This window comes from Nymphaea colorata, chromosome 2 (assembly GCF_008831285.2).
Source record: "Nymphaea colorata isolate Beijing-Zhang1983 chromosome 2, ASM883128v2, whole genome shotgun sequence".
NCBI lineage: Eukaryota > Viridiplantae > Streptophyta > Magnoliopsida > Nymphaeales > Nymphaeaceae > Nymphaea > Nymphaea colorata.
Window position 1 is genome coordinate 4,207,420 of NC_045139.1, and position 17,868 is coordinate 4,225,287.

At 37.1% G+C, this 17,868-nt stretch overlaps 1 long non-coding RNA gene across 1 annotated transcript; it reads left to right on the forward strand.

Annotated features, from left to right (window-relative positions):
* The first annotated feature begins 1,477 nt into the window (after window positions 1-1,477).
* Window positions 1,478-7,577, forward strand: LOC116248538 (uncharacterized). The gene is made up of 3 exons (XR_004171033.2): window positions 1,478-1,804; window positions 5,750-5,858; window positions 6,399-7,577. It is a non-coding gene; the product is annotated as an uncharacterized LOC116248538 (long non-coding RNA).
* The last annotated feature ends 10,291 nt before the right edge of the window (window positions 7,578-17,868 follow it).

Below are 17,868 nucleotides of genomic sequence, written 5' to 3' on the forward strand. Positions count from 1 at the left end.
AGAAGCTTAAATATGAGGAAATGTCATCACAGACTTAGTCATTCTAACTACCAAAGATAATATATTAATGCTACCGCTTTGAGAGTTGGGGAGGGTAAGATTACTAAAGTTGGTGATCGAACCGAGCATCCAACCGAGCATATCAGGTCCAGCCTGCTTGTAGAGACCATTTTCATGTATACTAGAGGCCAATATATGTGTGTGTGTGTGTCTAGGCACGCCTATGCTTCTCAAGCATTACAAGAACTATTTTTCCACAAAACCAGCCATACGGGCAAATGTGATTGTTTGATTCAAAAATATCACAATATCAGACACATAATTCAGGTTTTTTATAAGGTTTTAGAAGGAAATTCATGAGCTTAGCCTTCTAGGTTCATTAAATCCGATCCAGTCGTCAGATTTTGATTGACTTTTATATATGTGTGTATGTGTGCGTGCACATGCATGCATGTGACGAAGCTATATTATGGCAGCTGCAGGATAGGATGCCATGACTATTGATCAGAAATAGATATGGTAGCCACGGTTTCGTGTTTGCTTCACCATAGGTCAGAATCACTTCAAGAACTCTTATTAAATGTCACTTTTCTTGTAGTGAAACTAGTTAATTAAGAGAGGTTTAGCTCACAAACCTCTTCAATAGTTCAATGTCCTGAAGAGCATAGCGTAGGTAACATAGCTGGTCGAATTGACAGGTTGATGAAAGTCCGGTCTTGATTCTTATAGATGTTATTCTTTTATATTGCAAACAATGAATGCACGACACTTTAATTGACAGGTGTTCTGCTCTCTACCCAGGTGTTGAAGCAGCTCTCTACCAACCGATGTAGGGGAAAGGAGGAGAGGTTTCAGCCTCTTGAGGTAAGTTTTTCTAAAGGGCTTTCCGCGTGCTCATTTTGGGTTAGAAACTCTCATTGAAAACCACTATGGTAAATGTTACTTACATCCAAAGCATATTTCCAGTTCATTCTTTCTATATGATATGAAACACTAAAGTCAAACTCCTTACTATATATACCCTTTCTACGTGTTAGATTCCAGTTGGCCATATTAAAAATATTTCTCCATCCTAATTATTGGCACGGTTTCTAGGTAGACCTTGGTGCCTATAAATTGTGATCTAGAGCTCAAGCTCAACTCACTCCATTGCAGGCCAAACTGACCTCCTGGTATCACCTTGCCATGGATTCCAAGAGCACTGCCAGTTCTCTCATGTGCTCCTTCATCTTGGTCCTGCTCCTTGGCAATGCGCTGCCGATCTCCTCCCAGTCTTGCAGCATTGCGGCACTGAGCCCTTGCCTGCCGGCGTACCAAGGCGGCGCGGAGCCGACCTCGGACTGCTGCGACCAGCTCCGCGGCCAGCTGCCTTGCTTCTGCTCTTATGCTGCCAATCCTACCTATGGAGCGATCATCTACTCTACTACTGGGCAGAGGATTGCCAGCGCTTGCGGCCTCAGTATCCCGAGCTGCTGATTACCAGCCGCGCTGTGATGCAGCGGCCAGTCCGTATTCAATAAGGCCTTTTGTGCCAAGATGATGTGTAGCTGGTGATCCTAGAGGGTGACCTTGCATCGCTTATATCTCTCCTTTGTTAGATCTGCTTTATGTGGTTGAGCTAGTGATGTGCCTTTTACTTAATATATTTAACTTATTTCTACATAATATAAAGATTAGATAGATAATATATTTGTGTTTCATATGCTAAGTTAATTAACCAGGCGGATTGATGTCGTTTGAGATGAGGCCCAACTGGATATGCTCCTTTGGAGAGGTACTCGGGGGACGCTTAAGTTGCTGTGAGGTACTCTCCACCTTTATCTTTAAAATATATATATATATATATATATATATATATATATATATATATATATATATATATATATATATATATAGAGAGAGAGAGAGAGAGAGAGTAGAAGTAAAATGTCCAACAAGCCCTTGAATTTGAGAAAAAGAAAAAAAAGCCTTCTTGTAAGTGCAAGGGCAGAAAAGAAAAAGAAAAAAAAAAGTGATTTTTGTAAAATACCCAAAATAGCCTTTTTCCCATAAATAATTAAAACAGAGTCGTAAATGCTTATTCGCGCATGGCCGGGCCCAAACGCAGATGTTATGCCCAAAATATCAAAATGAAAAGAAAAATTAATATAAATTGTTGTACCTGTAATCAAAATTCTTCTACAATGTGGCGTTTGATTGCCCCTTGTCGAATTGAGATTTCAGATCAGATGTTGGGTGTCCGGTCCAGTACTCGATGGGTACCCAGTAGCCGGCTCGACTCGGACCTAAAAAAAAGCATGAGGTTGGGGTGGGCTCCACTAAACTCAGTCCGACTTGATAAAAATTTTTTAATACATATTTTAGATTTTTATATATAATTATAATATTTTATTACAATTGACTATACTTATATAAAAATATTTACTTAATTGGTGGGGCTTGGGCTTGGGTTTTAGGTGTGGAACACGATGCCCAAATTTGACATTGTGTTAAAAGCAAAATAAGAATTTTAAGTGTGCATCTTATGACGTCTAACCTCAAATCTTTTAGTTTAATTTAATTTTAGTTTAATTTAATTTTTTGCCACATCGGCAAAAACATGTTATATCACATCAACATCAACATTATATTCGTAGATTTCATATATGAAGTATTTTCAAGTTAGTAATACATGTTGTATCGGAACACATTATGATCTTCTAGCTATATTTGATTAGGAAAATTTTTGTTTAACGACAAAACCTCTTTATCTTATTCTATTTTAAATTTCCTGATAAGGGTCCCTAGCTTTTTACAAATTACCACATGAGTACCCGTGATTGCAATTATTGGTTCGTTTGTTCAACCGGTTAAGGCAATAGGAATTAAAATAGTACTTTTTCCCCCAAGGTAAACAGTGACTTTCAACTCCATGAAATTTTATTGGAATATGAGGGAAAAAACGCGTTTCGTAAAACGATGTGCTACAGCAATTTTCGTAAACTTGATGGTCCGTAAATTGAAAAAATGCAGATGCAATCTGTTTCTGCAAAATTAAAGCAGAATATTTAGTGCTTAATTTAAGAAATTTTGCTTTTCTGCTGAAATCTTAATCATCTTAAACCGGAATATTAATCACTCAAATTGATATGGTTAACAAGCATATTATGTTGTTCACCAATTGTATGTCCACTTGATCAAAATGCTCCAACGGTGACTTCCCCTTAAGTAGGGGTGGATCCGGGCCGTGCCCAGCCCAGGACTCGGTGTTCCCAGCCCGGATCTGCGCCCGACCGGTTCGAGTACCCGCCGGCGGTCCGGCCCGACGCCCAGGCCTACCCTTAAGGCTTTTCTCAATCGTTATGGTTGGCGAGTCAATTCACTGCAGGAGTTATTATCCTTTGTTGAATATGATATTTTCGACTTAATTTACAATAGCTGTTTTAATTTGTTTATCCACTTTTTGTATTTATGAGGTATTCCTCTTTCAGATGAGCAAGATGCCAGTCCCACCACCTTCATGAATGTCGAGGTATCTCCTCTAAGGTCTAAGGTTGCTTTGTGGTACCTTGAGGTAGGCATGAACATCGAGTCAGTCGACACCTGAAACCCGATCCTAGGCCAGTCCAAAACCTGAGCCCGGGCCCAACCCATTTCAAATTAAAAAATATAGATATTTTTAATACAAAATAATATATATATAATTAATCGTAATAAAAAATATTATAATTATATATAAAAACAATAAAAATAGTACTAAAAATTTCTTATTGAGCCGAACTTAGTGGGGCCCACTCGAGCAAACTTAGTGGGGCCAGCCCGGTGCCTTTTTTTCGAGCCCGAGTTAGACCTAGTACATAACCTGATGTCCTTACTTACCTTGAGGTAGACACCCTATTATGCGCTATTTGCATATCGGTGTCCCGCCTAACAGGACACTGGCAGTTCTACCAATCTTTTTTAAGGTTTCCTTTACATTTTACCTTTTTACGCTTCAAGAGCATTTAGATTTGGATGCACTAAGTCTCTAAAGACACGGTTGTTCTGTTCCTCCCATGTCTTCCAAAAACAACTTGAAATGTCAGGCCAGGAGCAGGGGCCTGGGCCATGGCCCGGGTGAGTGCAGGAAAAAAAATTTATTTATATTCAAAAAATCAAATTTTTTTAGTTTAGCCGAACCCGTCGCTCTTCTTGGCCCCTTTGATCCATCCCTGAAAGAAATTCTGGCTCCCGTCTCTGTGTAATCATCCCAAAGCATAATTTACGACGTTGTGTCTTTCTTGCTCCTTTGGTTTGAAAATTCTTAAGGTACCCGATCAAAATTTTTGTCTCCATTAAAAAATGCACCTACCGCTCTGAAACAATTGAGAAAGGTACAAGATCTTCGTTTGTGTATACGCCAAGATCAAGCTATATATTTTAATTCTTCTTCTCTTCCTTTTCTTGGAAGATTTTGCAAATTGCAGATTAACTTTTTCTCACCGTTCCAATTTTTTTTTATGCCACCCGAAAATAGGAAAAAGGGGTTTAATATCTTTCATACTCAACGTTGACAGAGGAGTCGATGCTAACCCTGCAATTATAAGTTTATTTATTGCTACCCAATTCCCTCATCTTGTATGCGAACCTTACAAACTCATCTTCAACGCTATTGAATTCAATCTATAGTTGAATTTGGCCTCACATTGAACTATGCTGAATCTCATTATCGATGAGCTAGACTTGTTCATTAAACCCAGTTCTTGGTTGCATGAAAAATTGCCCATGGGAGTGTAAAATGACCAAAATGCCCTTATTAAAATACAAAAAAAAAAAAACTTTTTAAAAAGGTAATAAAGAAGGATTGTGAAAAAGTAAAAAAGTTTAAAATGTAATACTTGTTGCATGCACAAAGGTGTGCACACAACTCAACGTCTCTTGATTATAACTAGTTGTATACATGCATTTTGGGTTACCTTGAAGCCCGCCTGCGCATGAAATTATATTTTGTATTTCAAATGAATAAGATCATGAGTTGCACCAGCTCAGGTATAGTGACAGGTGGGCCGCCGGTCACTTGTTCGAGTAGCATTGGCATCAGCTTTCTTGCACCAATAAAGTGAGGCTAGTGTTTTTGTCACACATTAGAAATGGCATCAGCTTTCTTGTACCAATAAAGTGAGACTAGTGTTTTTGACATATTAGAAATATTGGCTTTGGCATCAGCCTTCTTGTACCAATAAAGTGAGACTGGTGTTTTTTATTTGTTGCATCTTTGCATAAAATGTAAATTAAACGGCCCAATTCAAGTGTAAGCTTCGTTGGATCTCATCTGCATCATAGCCAGCTCAAGTTGGCACTAGAAAAAATAATAAGGTAGTGTTTGGATGACGAGTTCGGAGAAGATGTTTTGTAAAAATCGGGTTTCAAACTTGGTTTTAACAAAGTTTGATTTATATGTTTGGATGACACACCGAAGAAAATACTCCCTTTTCTTCTTTTTTTTTTTCTTTTTGATAACAATTTGGTAGAGTCAGGTTATTCATTAACTTTTTAAAATAATTTTGATCATTGAAATATGATCTACAAGGAGATTTTGGAAGAAAATGAGCATTTTGGGGTGTCCAAACATCCCATAAAAAACAGAATAAGTAGCTAATCTTTTTATTGGTGAAGAGATGAAACTCTCACCCAACTTTTTACAACCTTAAGGTACAAGACCTACTTTTGGTGCTTCAGAGTGCCCTTCTGCTTCGTTTTAACTTACGCATCAATGGCTCGTTTTTTGCAGCACAGATAGTTGATGTCCTGAAGATTCAAAACAAAAACTGATTGCCTACCAACTCTGTCTCTGCATTGCGCCAACCCTCTCAGAGACAACACTCCACGCGCTTTAACCAGTAAGTACAATTCTCTTGCGCAATAAAAATATCATCCAATTAAGTGGCCGTCGTGCTGTTAACCTAAGTCGTCGTGCTGTATATTCAATCCTTATTAAAGAAAGACCATGGCTTAGTAACAGTAAATGCATATCAGTGAAGACCATAGTACTACTTTTGTGGAAAGGGGTCACAGGGATTTGGGATTTTCCTTGATTCCTGCAAAATTTTGACAAAAACTTTTTGAATACTCCAAGTTATGGGGGCCCTTCCTTTCATTCACCCACTGAGTCTTCATTGAATGTCTTTTCTTCCCTTTGTGATCATTCAAAAGGAAACTACCGTCATGATTTCAAATCTTCTACATTGTTTATTCAAAAGAAATTCATGCCCCATCTTTAGATATGAGTATGAAAAAAACCTATCATTTTTAAAGTTCTTGGTATGGCTGCTGCTTTTCCTGACACTACCATCAATGTTTTTTTTTTTTTACCTTCACCCAGTGTGAAAATTCACTTTCTTCCGTTCACCCAATAGTACTATTTTCCCTTTCTTGTACAGGAGACATAATAGTGATTCAGCACAAATGGACAACAAGAAGTACAAATTCCATGTTCACGATGAATCCCCCCTCCTCCAGGTCCAGATCTCCTCAAATTAGATTATCTAACACGATACTTCAATCTGTTTCTTAATTGCAAATGGGCATGCGAAAGTTACAAATTGTTATGAATCTTTCTGATCTTGAGCAAATGGTGATCCTCTAAATGAAAGAAATTCTATTCCTAAAAGCTGTAGTCAATTCCTCTAGAGCTTTTTCAGGTTCAATTTTTCAAGTTGTTTTCATTTGGGACCAGGCGGCTAAAAGCTTGCTCAAATGATCGATAGTGGTTTCTCTTTTTCGACAGTTCTTGGCGGCTTCGTCCCTGAAATTAGACATCATGAAATTTTTGTTTGTTTATAAGGCGTGCATCTTTCTGACGCTTTCTTTGTTTCCTTTTCCTTTCCACTTTTCTCATGTAGCAATTGGTGCACAATTCTTCTGGTTATCGTTTTGGACTTTCATCTTTACAGCATCAAATCTCTGTATCCGACTTTCTTCTGCATCAAGGCTAATCCGAATTCGACCCATTTGCACCCATACATCTAATAGTAGATTACCAGACTCTGTTTGTTGGAGGAAGGATTTTAAACTCAAAGCCGTGAATTCTTCAGAGGGAACCTTGAAACTGTGAACTGACCAATTAATGGCTTCCAACCTTTCATCTTCAAATCAGCCGTTCTTTCTCTCTCACTTAACCAGAATCAGCAACCCAAGTGTCAAATTCTCAGTGAATGATAAAAAAGCCTCGGAAGCATATGCTGATGGTGGGAGCAACCATTAAGCCCATCGAGTGCAAAAAGACAAAGGAAGCTACAGAATTAGTCGACTTGATGTCCTTGTCCCTTAAGTAGGCGGCTTGTCTGACACTCCACCACGAAATTTATGGCAAAGAAGATGCAATCGACATTTCACCAAGGTGAAACTGGCTTTTACGAGACTGTATTTTGATATTGACCATGGTTGTCGCCATGCAATGGAGTCTATAAATTGAAGTGGGGAGGCCACTAGTACACACCACAGTAGCAGCTAGCACCCAAGAAACTCTGTTTCCTTCCTTTCATTTCCTTGCCATCATTTTTCTTTACTTTTGGAGAAAATGGCGATGAAGCTCAACTCTTCTGCTGTCACATGTTTCCTGGTCATGGCTCTGCTCCTTGGCTCTATTGTGCCCAGTTCAGCCCAGGGCTGCAATCTCTCGGGATTGAATGCCTGCCTGCCTGCCTATCAAGGTGGGCCGGTGACCGGGGCTTGCTGCGGCGCACTCAGGTCTCTGGTGCCTTGCTTCTGCAGTTATGCAAGGAATCCTTCCTATAAATCAATCATTTATTCCGGTACTGCACAGAGGATTGCTTCTTCCTGTGGTATTCGTTATCCCCGGTGCTAATTCATGGTGTATTGCCCATAGGAAGTACCAATAAGGCTTTGCTACTCTGTGCCAAGATGCTGCTGCTGCTGTGAGATGCTGTAGTATTGCTTGTTTTTGCTTTTTGTTTCCTTCCTCCCTGAAGCAGCCTTTTTTGTTTTTCTGATACATACTGTAATACATCTTCTCTTAAAGATGTAAGACATGAGTTGCTGCTCAGGAGGACTTAGTATGCTAAAAAATAATAAAAAAAGTTTTTTCTTTAGTGGTATTACTTGATCAAGAACTCCACTGAATGTCTGGTATTGGGTTCTGAGTTGAATGCAAAGGAACAATGAAACTGACAGAAAAACTGGTGAACTTTTTTCTCTTTTTCTTTTCTGGGAGTTCTGCAATCTTCTCTTTGAATGGTGCTCAAAATCAAGAAAAATGAAAACTTGCTTGGGTAGCTGGAGATTTATTGCAGCCTATTGACAAATCAGATGGATGCAGAGTACTAGTTGTTCCATGGACAACAGCAGAGTTCAATCCCATTTTCAATTTTTCCGCTGCTATGTCAGATATGCTTGCTTTCAACAACTTCAGCATCAATTTCTTTTGTTCACAGAGCCTACGATATTATCCCTTTTTCCCTGGTAGATGATGAGATGTGGAAACTGGAGATTGCCGGTTCTACCTAGTGAACTTGTCGGCAACATGATATCAGGAAACCAGAATTCCTAGATCTGTGATAAAAACAAGCAATTGGTCTCCTTATCATCATCCACTAGGATATTTAATGGTGATGTGAGAGCAATTGTTGCATGTTAGAATGATTGGACATTAATAACAAGTATGCTTTCTTTCCACTTCTAATTATGCTTTCTACTTGATGCTTACAAGTGGTTCATGTAAGTCTATGGCGAAGTCTCTCTACAAGCATGAAGTTACAGGCATAGTCACTGGAGACCTGTAAATTATGCAGGAACTCATTTCTCTTGAAGCAGGGAACAGGATCGGTCAGGATTTCCTATTCCCAAACAAAGTTATAGTAACAGTCATGAGAGCAGAAACTTCCATGACATATTTTTATGTTTGGCCAGGATGACATTTTTTAGTTGTACCCATTACAAGGAACGCGCCTGCTGGATACAGAGGCAGTAAGTCTCGTTTTTCTGCCCGGATTCCGGCGACATTGAACTATTGGAGCAGGGAAGGGAGAGTGGCTCCTGCCAGACCATTTAACCAGCTGGGAAAACACACAGATCAGAGTAGCAGGATGGGACTTGATCTAAGGCCTGTACCTCAACAGAACACTTCCCTTACAAAACTTCCAAAAAAAAAAAAAAGTTAATGTTCCCCTGAGTAGTCGATACTTCATATTATCTGTCATATTGCTTCCTAATGGATTCCCAATATCATTTTTACTTAGTCTTAACTTATTGAATCACCTAGAGATTTGCTTTTAGTACTTCCAGTTCTGATTTTGGCATTGTCTCCTGATTTATCAAAGATCTTTTGGAACCAAATTTGCAGACTTTTGCATTGTTTGGCTTGAGCAAATTGATGTGGAGAAATGGCACTGACATTTTCTGCTTCACGCGATGTCATGATTTCCTAATGTCTGCTTCATTCTTCATGCACGTCACGGATGAGATCCACCTTTCATTTTACTGCAAGATTTGTTTTCTACAAGTACCAATATGACCACAAATTTTCAATCGATTCAGATCCTCCTCTGTTACTGCAGAATGCAATCTTGCATCCTCTAGATCTAATCTGCTGAACATGTAGAACTCTGGTTGGACAGAGCTTGCCTAGCGTACAGATCATCAACAGCTTGATTGTGACACCTGAGATATGGCAACTGAGATTTATGAAAGGTCTATCTACCTTCAAGTTACAGCATAGATGTGATTTACATGTTTGATTTTGTAAGAAACAACAAAATCAATTATTGCATGTAGAAAAATTTTTATTGACCATTTAAAATTAACTGCCCAAGTTCTTCAGAATATTCCATATCCTAAAGTTTGTCTCTTTTCTTCCAAAGACACCTGTTGAAGTGTCTGTTCTTAGAGAATAGACTAGGAGATGTCTCTATAATGATAGATTTACCAGGAAAAGAATTACAGGTTCTAAAAGATTCCTGGTATATGTTTAGTAGTCATATTTTCAGTTGCTATAACTTCTACGGATTAGCTAATTATATCTAGTCATGAGAAGATACAATATTATAATGACAGCCAACTTCTACCTGCTATTTATGTCTGCAAATTTATGAAAATGTTGGTGGAAGTTGCAGGACCTCGAAAATTTCTCACCTTTTCAGCGTCAAATATCCAAGACAATCTCACATGATTTAGTTGGAGCGTTAAAAATGAGAATTAAATGTTGCCTAATTTTGCACAACCCTTCATATATCGTTCTCGGAAAAATCTCCGCGAGATTTTTCTTGGGTATTGTTCGGTGAAGTTGTTCTTCTCGGGTAAATCTTGGGAAAATTTTGACAACTTTAAAAAAATTTAAAAACAATAAAAAATCATAAAAAGCCTTAAAAATTAAAAAAATATAAAAAAATCATTAAAAAAATCATGATAAGTTTGTCTAAGCATTCATGCATATATCGTAAGTGTGTTCTTAGATACATGTGATTTCCCCTATTTGTTTTTACTGAATTAGGTGAATGTTTTGCTTCTGCAACTTCCAAGAGCCCTTGGATTTTCAGCTGTTGTTTGTCAAACAGATCCAATTAACACCGGTTTGAAAAATCAGATTGAATTCAAATTTAAAAGAATGACATCGGGTTAGATTTGGATTCAGTTTTAAATAAATATCTGATAGGACTCAAAATTTGAATCCAGATTCAATTTCAAATAACTATCACATTTCCAGTATTCATACTTTGAAAATTGGTTCTTAACATATCATAATGCAATTCAGATTCCATCGTGTCCTTAAAAACTGCACTAATATTCAGATATGAAAGTAAAGTTGAATCTAAATTGTAAATTTAAAAGTTGGATTCAAATATGGTACGGATATGAACATCTAATAAATTATTAGATACGACGTAAAAAGTCCATCCGTTCCGAATTCGATCCGTTGACATTATTCAGTAGTAGGTGCAAAGTGTAACTTTTCCATTATATCAATTAAATTACTATATAACAATGAGCCATTTAAGTCATTATCAAACTTTCATAAATGACCACATCTCCACCACATGTGGGCCATTGAAAGTGAAAATGAATTTTCGCAATTTATAAACATGTTAAGGAAAATAACAGAACAAAACCGGTTAAAATAATGTGTTTTAACAAGTTGAAAAGACAAAGAACATCAACTTTGATAGCTCAGCAGAATGGACTATTCAGTGTGCCTATTAAATGCTCTGAGCGTTTATTTGATGCCGATTTTGTGAATGTGAAAACCGATTCGAATTTGTGGCCCATTCAAAAGTTGGTAAACTTTTTTTTTAAATTTATTTTTTATATACTTTTTAATTTATTTTATTTCAGCCAACTCACAATTTATTCACCCGAGTCGATGAATTGGCCGATCCACAGTCGAACCGGCAGCCTGCCGATTGGGTTAAGAAGCCGATTTTGTGTTTACATCGTTGTAAGAAAGTAATGGTAAAAAAACATGACTATGTTTGACACAGGGGGCGGAGCCAGACATTTTTTGTCGCAGGTGCCACCAAAACTATAGTTTCAAAATTTTAATAAGAGTCGAAATAAAAATTTTCAAAATATCTTTTATATGTATTAAACTAAATTTTTTTAAATTTAAATATAAGTTTTTAAAGTTTTTAAAATATGAAGGGGAGGCCAAGGCCCCTGCCTAGGGATGTCAACGGATAGCATTCGCATCAGATATATCTTTAATTATATCTGTTTTTTCGGATATTCACATATTTGGGTTTGAATTTAGATTCGAATAAAGAGAAGTCATATCTGAATCCGAAATCCGATTTTACAATCCGAATCCGATTTATATATTTATATCTGAATCTGAATTTTGAACCCAATTTTGCCAATTTTTAAAATTTAATAGCATTAGATACGGGATATTTGTCTAAACATGAATCCCGGAATCGGATCGGATATTTATGTATATCTAAATCTGAATTCGATCGGATGCCATTTATTAAATCCGAATCCAATCCAGTTTCTTAATCGAATATTAAATTTTTTTTCATATCCGATTTTTTCGAATTGGATCGGTCGGATATCCGATTCAAATCGAATATATTGACATCCCTATCCCTGCCGACCCTCCCTTCCATCTACCCCTGGTTTGATAGGATGTGACTCGTCTACTTCTATATACAAAAATTCACAGGATCAGTGGATTTTCGTAGTGTCTATTTCAAGCCATGAGTTTAGAAGGTTATACCATTGCCCAGGCGAAAGCTGAAGCCTCTTCTTTCATTTGTCATTAGAGTTTAAAGTTGTGTCGGCACTAAGTGGAAAAATTTCTATGTACTTCAACTTGCATGTAAGATTCACTCTTCTTACTCAGGGCGGCGATAGAAAACTAATTAGCGCAAAAAATGAAAAAGTTTTTTTTTTCCTTAAAAGATACAAGTAACCCTCGCATAATGTCGTGCAAGGGGTCCGACATGCCGGTGGGTGTTAGGGCCTCATATGGGAGGCCAGCATGGCAGGAAGGTATTCAGTACTCGGCCGTTCGGCCACAGTTGTCTACTCTGATTTCCCTCAAATATTAGAACAGATTCATAAAACAATTACAAAACTATTTTGATTGCCAAATATACAAGTAAAATAAATTTTTTTATTTTGGAAAAAAATATTTTACCAAATTGATTTAAGTTTTAGTACTTGGGTCAGAAGCCTAAGTATCTTCTCTCACATTATTAGATTAATGTTATGTGTTCTTGGGGTTTGAAACGGCAGATGCTTTTAAGTTATTAGATTAGGTTGGGCACCGTCCGTCCATCTGTGTTGATGGACGGTGCCCCAATCAGCATAGCATGTCTGGATATGGGGACAAGGACGCTAAGTTTGAGAAACCATGGAAAATTTAGGTCTCCACTGCATTTAAGAGCAAATAGCAAAAACAAGGAAGGGAAGTTAAATTAGCTTCAGCCGGCCATGCCTGTCGGCCACCGACAACCACCGTATTCGTAAGTTTCGTCCTTTTTCTGAAATCAATTAATGCGTTCCTTCTCTCTCTCTCTTTCTCAGCTTCTGCACTTGAGGTCAAGCACGGGTGAGCAATGGAGGTTTAGTACTGAAATGTGGGCTTCCAGGATAAGGGTTGTGGTTGCCCCCTACCCCCTTCCCCTTTCCATCCCCCCCCTCTCTCTCTCTCTCTCTCTCTCTCTATATATATATATATATATATATGTGTGATCAGTGGATACCAAACCACTTAAATTCATGTTAAAAAGTGTTTTAAACAAAATGTGAACCTTCTTCTAATGTGTTTATGAGCAGTAATTTAATATAAATCATTGTTTAGTTCAAGTCATTTTTGTAAAAATTATTAATCTTTATACTATCAAAATCTTGTTGTTCTAAAAGGGTTTTATTTTTTTACGATTAAAAAAACATTATTTAAGTAAGAAAACTATTAACTTAAGGTATGCTTCTCACCAAATCACTTAAATCATATCTATAAGGTTAGATTGTAAAATAACTATATTAATAATTAATTTTAATATGTTTGGTTTTTGTCTATTATTCAAGTGGTCTGGTATATATATATATATAGGGGTAGCTACTATATCTGTATATAGAAGCAAACACCAAGTTGAGTTGTGCGCATAGAAAAGCGCACACAACAAATATACACTCAAAATAAAAAGAAGGGGTGTTGGGTAATTTTAGAAATATTTAAAGATAGGGTATATTTTAGACTTTTAATTTTTTAAAATTCCGTTTTTGTTCTATTCTTTTTTTTTTTAAGGGTATTTTTGTTATCACACCCTCAAAGGGGTGTGCACTTAACCAGTTTCGATAGAAATCATCTATATTATTGCTTTCAAGGAGATCAGATGGTAGAATTAAGTTGAAATATTCAAGTTAAATTGTTTTTAAGAGTTCAAAATACACCGACTCTTAACAAAAGAGTTTGACATTTTGCAACTAAATTTTCACGATCTAATCTCTTTCCAATAGATGTCTCCCATCAAAATCTGGTGCCTGAATACGTAGTAACCAGACCAAACCCACGGCACAATTTGAGTCTTCGGTGTCCGGACAAAGGCCAGCCTTAGAATGACATAAGCTGCCTTTGGCTTGATGTGATGATATTGTTTAAAGTCTTTTGGACACCGTTCGTATATATCTATAGCAGCATCATAATATAAGCATGATAACAAAATGACAAACTTTGTGACTTAGTATCTTATTGCCAGGATGAGATGTACAACAAATAATGAACATCACAAAAATGGTTCATAAAAGGGATATGTATAATTCTCTCAAAAATGGTTAATACAATGGGATTCCTTTTTTCAAAAATCTGCTAATGCACACTACACAGAATACTTAGGGATGCCAATATGTCCAATTTGAATCGAATATCCGACCGAACTGATTCGAAAAAAATCATATATGGAAAAAAAAATTAACATCCGATTAAGAAATCAGATTGGATTGTATTTAGATTGTAATGGATTTCGGATTCAGATAAACATTTGATTTTTCTTTATTTGAATTTGGATATGTGAATATCTGAAAAAATAGATATGATTAAAGATATATCTGATCCGAATTCAATCTATTGACATCGTTAAGAATACTTTATTTTTGTTGACTTATTTTGCGTGATGGTAGTCCTATAGGGCGACTATTCATCTCTTCAATATTGGGGTTCCCCTTAGTGGGAGTTGTGAGTGGGGCAATCTTCCTGGTGGTGGCTAAGCCAATTGTAGAAGATTGATGGCCTGGTGATCTGTTGTACAGCTTGTTGCTGTTAACTGTTTTAATAGGGGGCGTTTGATATACTTAGAATCATGGAATTTGAGAATCAAAATGCTTATTTTTTAATAAATTGGAATTATTAAACAAACATGGTATTTTGTTTATGAAATTAAGAAACCAAAACCTAGAATTTTGATTTCATTCCAATTTGAGGAGGAATATTTATGATTCTGAAAATTTTCGTTCTTGAATCAATATTCCAAACAATCAAATACCCCCCTAAGGAACGGGGACCTAACTCTTAGCAATTTGCATCGAAAAAGGGATATATATATAAGAAACCAATGCAATAGTACATGCACTATTAATAAGCTTTGATAGGAGAAAGAGCCCATGAAGAAGTCAAGAAGCCAGAAAAATTGGCTAGAGGGGCACTCGTCTAAAAATACTTATATCTGGTGGGGTTATATATATAAGGATAAATGTTTAAAGATGCCCATTTAAAAATAAAGAAAATTTAAGAGACTGGCTTAGGTAATTGCCTACACCAATCACCATGTGGCTCTGCCACTCGAAAGAGCTTTATAGAAAAATAACACCTTGCTATGGGACATCCTTCTATTCTTATTGTTCGACATGTTCTTAATAAATTTTATTTGCTTATGTTTGAGAAGACTTTTAATAATAAAGTTTGCGAAGCACGTCAAATGGGCAAAAGTCCCTTTTTATCGTATGACAAAGCTTGTCAATGCAATTGGAAACCTTTAGAATCAATTATTCTTTTATGTTTGGGGTTCTTCACAAGTTCTTTGAATGGATGGACATCAATATTATAATTCCTTATAATATTTCTTATAAAGAACAAGTCTGACGTTCTTGGAGTAGCAAGCATCGACACATTATTGAAACAGGCCTCACCCTTCTTGCCCATGCTCACATTTCACGGATGTTTGGGATTTCACATTCCTAACCGCGGTATTTTTTATTAATGAATGCCTTCATTGGTCATGTAATCTCCTTTCCAATAATTGTTCAGCAAGGTCCAGATTATGCATTGGTTAAAGTATTTGGATGCATTGTTATCCATGTTTGCATCCCTCTAGTTCTCATAAGCTGGATTTTAAAAGCAAGTTATGTGCTTTTGTTAGATATAGTACGCACAACAAGGGCTATTTGTGTCTTGACGTGGAGAAATAGAAAATTGTCACTACAAGGATGTCCAAAGAAGATGAAGCCCCTTTTCTTTTCCCAATACCAGTTCGCTCCAATGGTACTTTGTGACCTGGGTGGAGAGCGAAGCACCAATCAACTAGAACTTACTTCTGTAGACTCGAACCCACTGTATTGCCTTTCCTTGCATCCCCTCTCATGACCAATATCAAGCTCTTCTTAAAAACAATACTTGGAAATGCCTTTGAAGAAACACAATACCTCTTTATCTAAGGAAAGCACATGGTATCTCAGAAACGGCTTAATACAAAACATGGATTTTTCACCAATAAACGAAGAACCAAGAAGCCCCCTTCTGTTTCTCACATTTCGCTTCATAACTCCACATGTTTTGACTTATTTTCTAAAGCTTTAAATGGCAATTCAAATTATTTTTTTCTTTTACGTGGGGTTCATTGCACACTTAACAAAGCATGACCTCATATTTTCAGATCAGGAAGTGAATTAAACGCAAAAGTTGAATGATAATTGCATAAGCTAAATCTGGTTCAACAGACGAAAAAATCATGCTAATTACATAGTTAATCAGTTTCATTATATTTCCATCCTATTTCATGTCCCTGTATTAGCAGTACTGACCTGTAGTTGTTGTATTCATTAATTTACTTAAAGGTATACATCTATAGTTTCAGTAATATCCTTCTAGGACTTTATATGGACACTTTGGTGCATTTTCAAACTTATGAGTCATAATATCCCAACATGTCATAAAGAAGGAAAATAATATTGTGCAGGAGAAAGAAACCAAGAGCAACATGAACAAAGGTGCTTTTATGCTGCCATGTGTGAGATTAACGAGTTGTTTGACATCAGAGACACTTTGTGAGTGTTTCATAAATGTGCCTCAAAGATTGGACAGGTTCATAGAATGGTAGAACTAGCGTTGCATGAATTTGACCCAATGTATGAGTAGATTCATGGACGCTCAAAAGTATCATTGCTACCAAACGACCCTAATGAACCGTTTGATATTAGAAATAACATGAGTGTTCCATAAATCTACCTCAAAATTGGGGTCAATTCATGGCTCAAGTGTTGCATGAATCTACTTTCATTTTGAGCTAGATTCATAAAACATGCACACATTGTTTCTAATGTCAAACGGCCTTTAGTGTGGTTTCCTAAAAACTTAAAAGGTATCACAATAAACTATGGATCGCTCTGCACATATGAAATGCCTGCAGGCTGGAAACTTTTTGACAGAAATGTCACCAAAGTACAACCCTTCAAGTGTTTATCATTATTTAACAGGATGGGAAATTCATGACATCTATTAACAGAAGATGCATTTCCCCATTATTTGGAATAAAAGAAAGTGCTAGCTCTCCAACTAGCAGAGGAGAATAAAGCAAAGGCGTGCACACTAGATCATCTCCAGCAGCATCTTGGTAGACACAGACAATTCCTTATTGACTCAAGGCATAGGAAACTAGATGGAAAGGTTTAGCAGTGGGGATACTTCAGGCCACAAGACGAAGCAATCCTACGCCCAGAAGAAGAGTACAAGTACGATTTGTATGTAGAGTTTTTCGCGTAAGTGCAGAAGCAAGACGTCTGAGACTTGAGCTCTCTGCAGCAAGACGAAGTCGGCTTCTCACCTTCATATGCAGACAAGCAGGAACTTAGTGTTGAGAGGCTACAGTTCTTGGTCGACTTCTTGGTCGAGCTAGGTTGGACACTGCCAATAAGCAGAACCAAGACTAAGAAGCATACGACCGAAGAAGCCCTGAGCTTCAGCCCCATCTTCAGAAACAAGCAGATGATGCAAGAAAAGAAGTGGGAGCAGGGAGTGAATTCTGCTAGTGCTTTCCCATTACAATTTATAGGCTCCAATTCATAGCCACAATGATGACATGTGTCACGATTGAACCAAGCAGTGCGGAGATACATGAGAGCTGGTGTCGGCCACTGCCCATAGAAAAATTCATTGAAAGAATCGAAATTAATATGCAACAACTC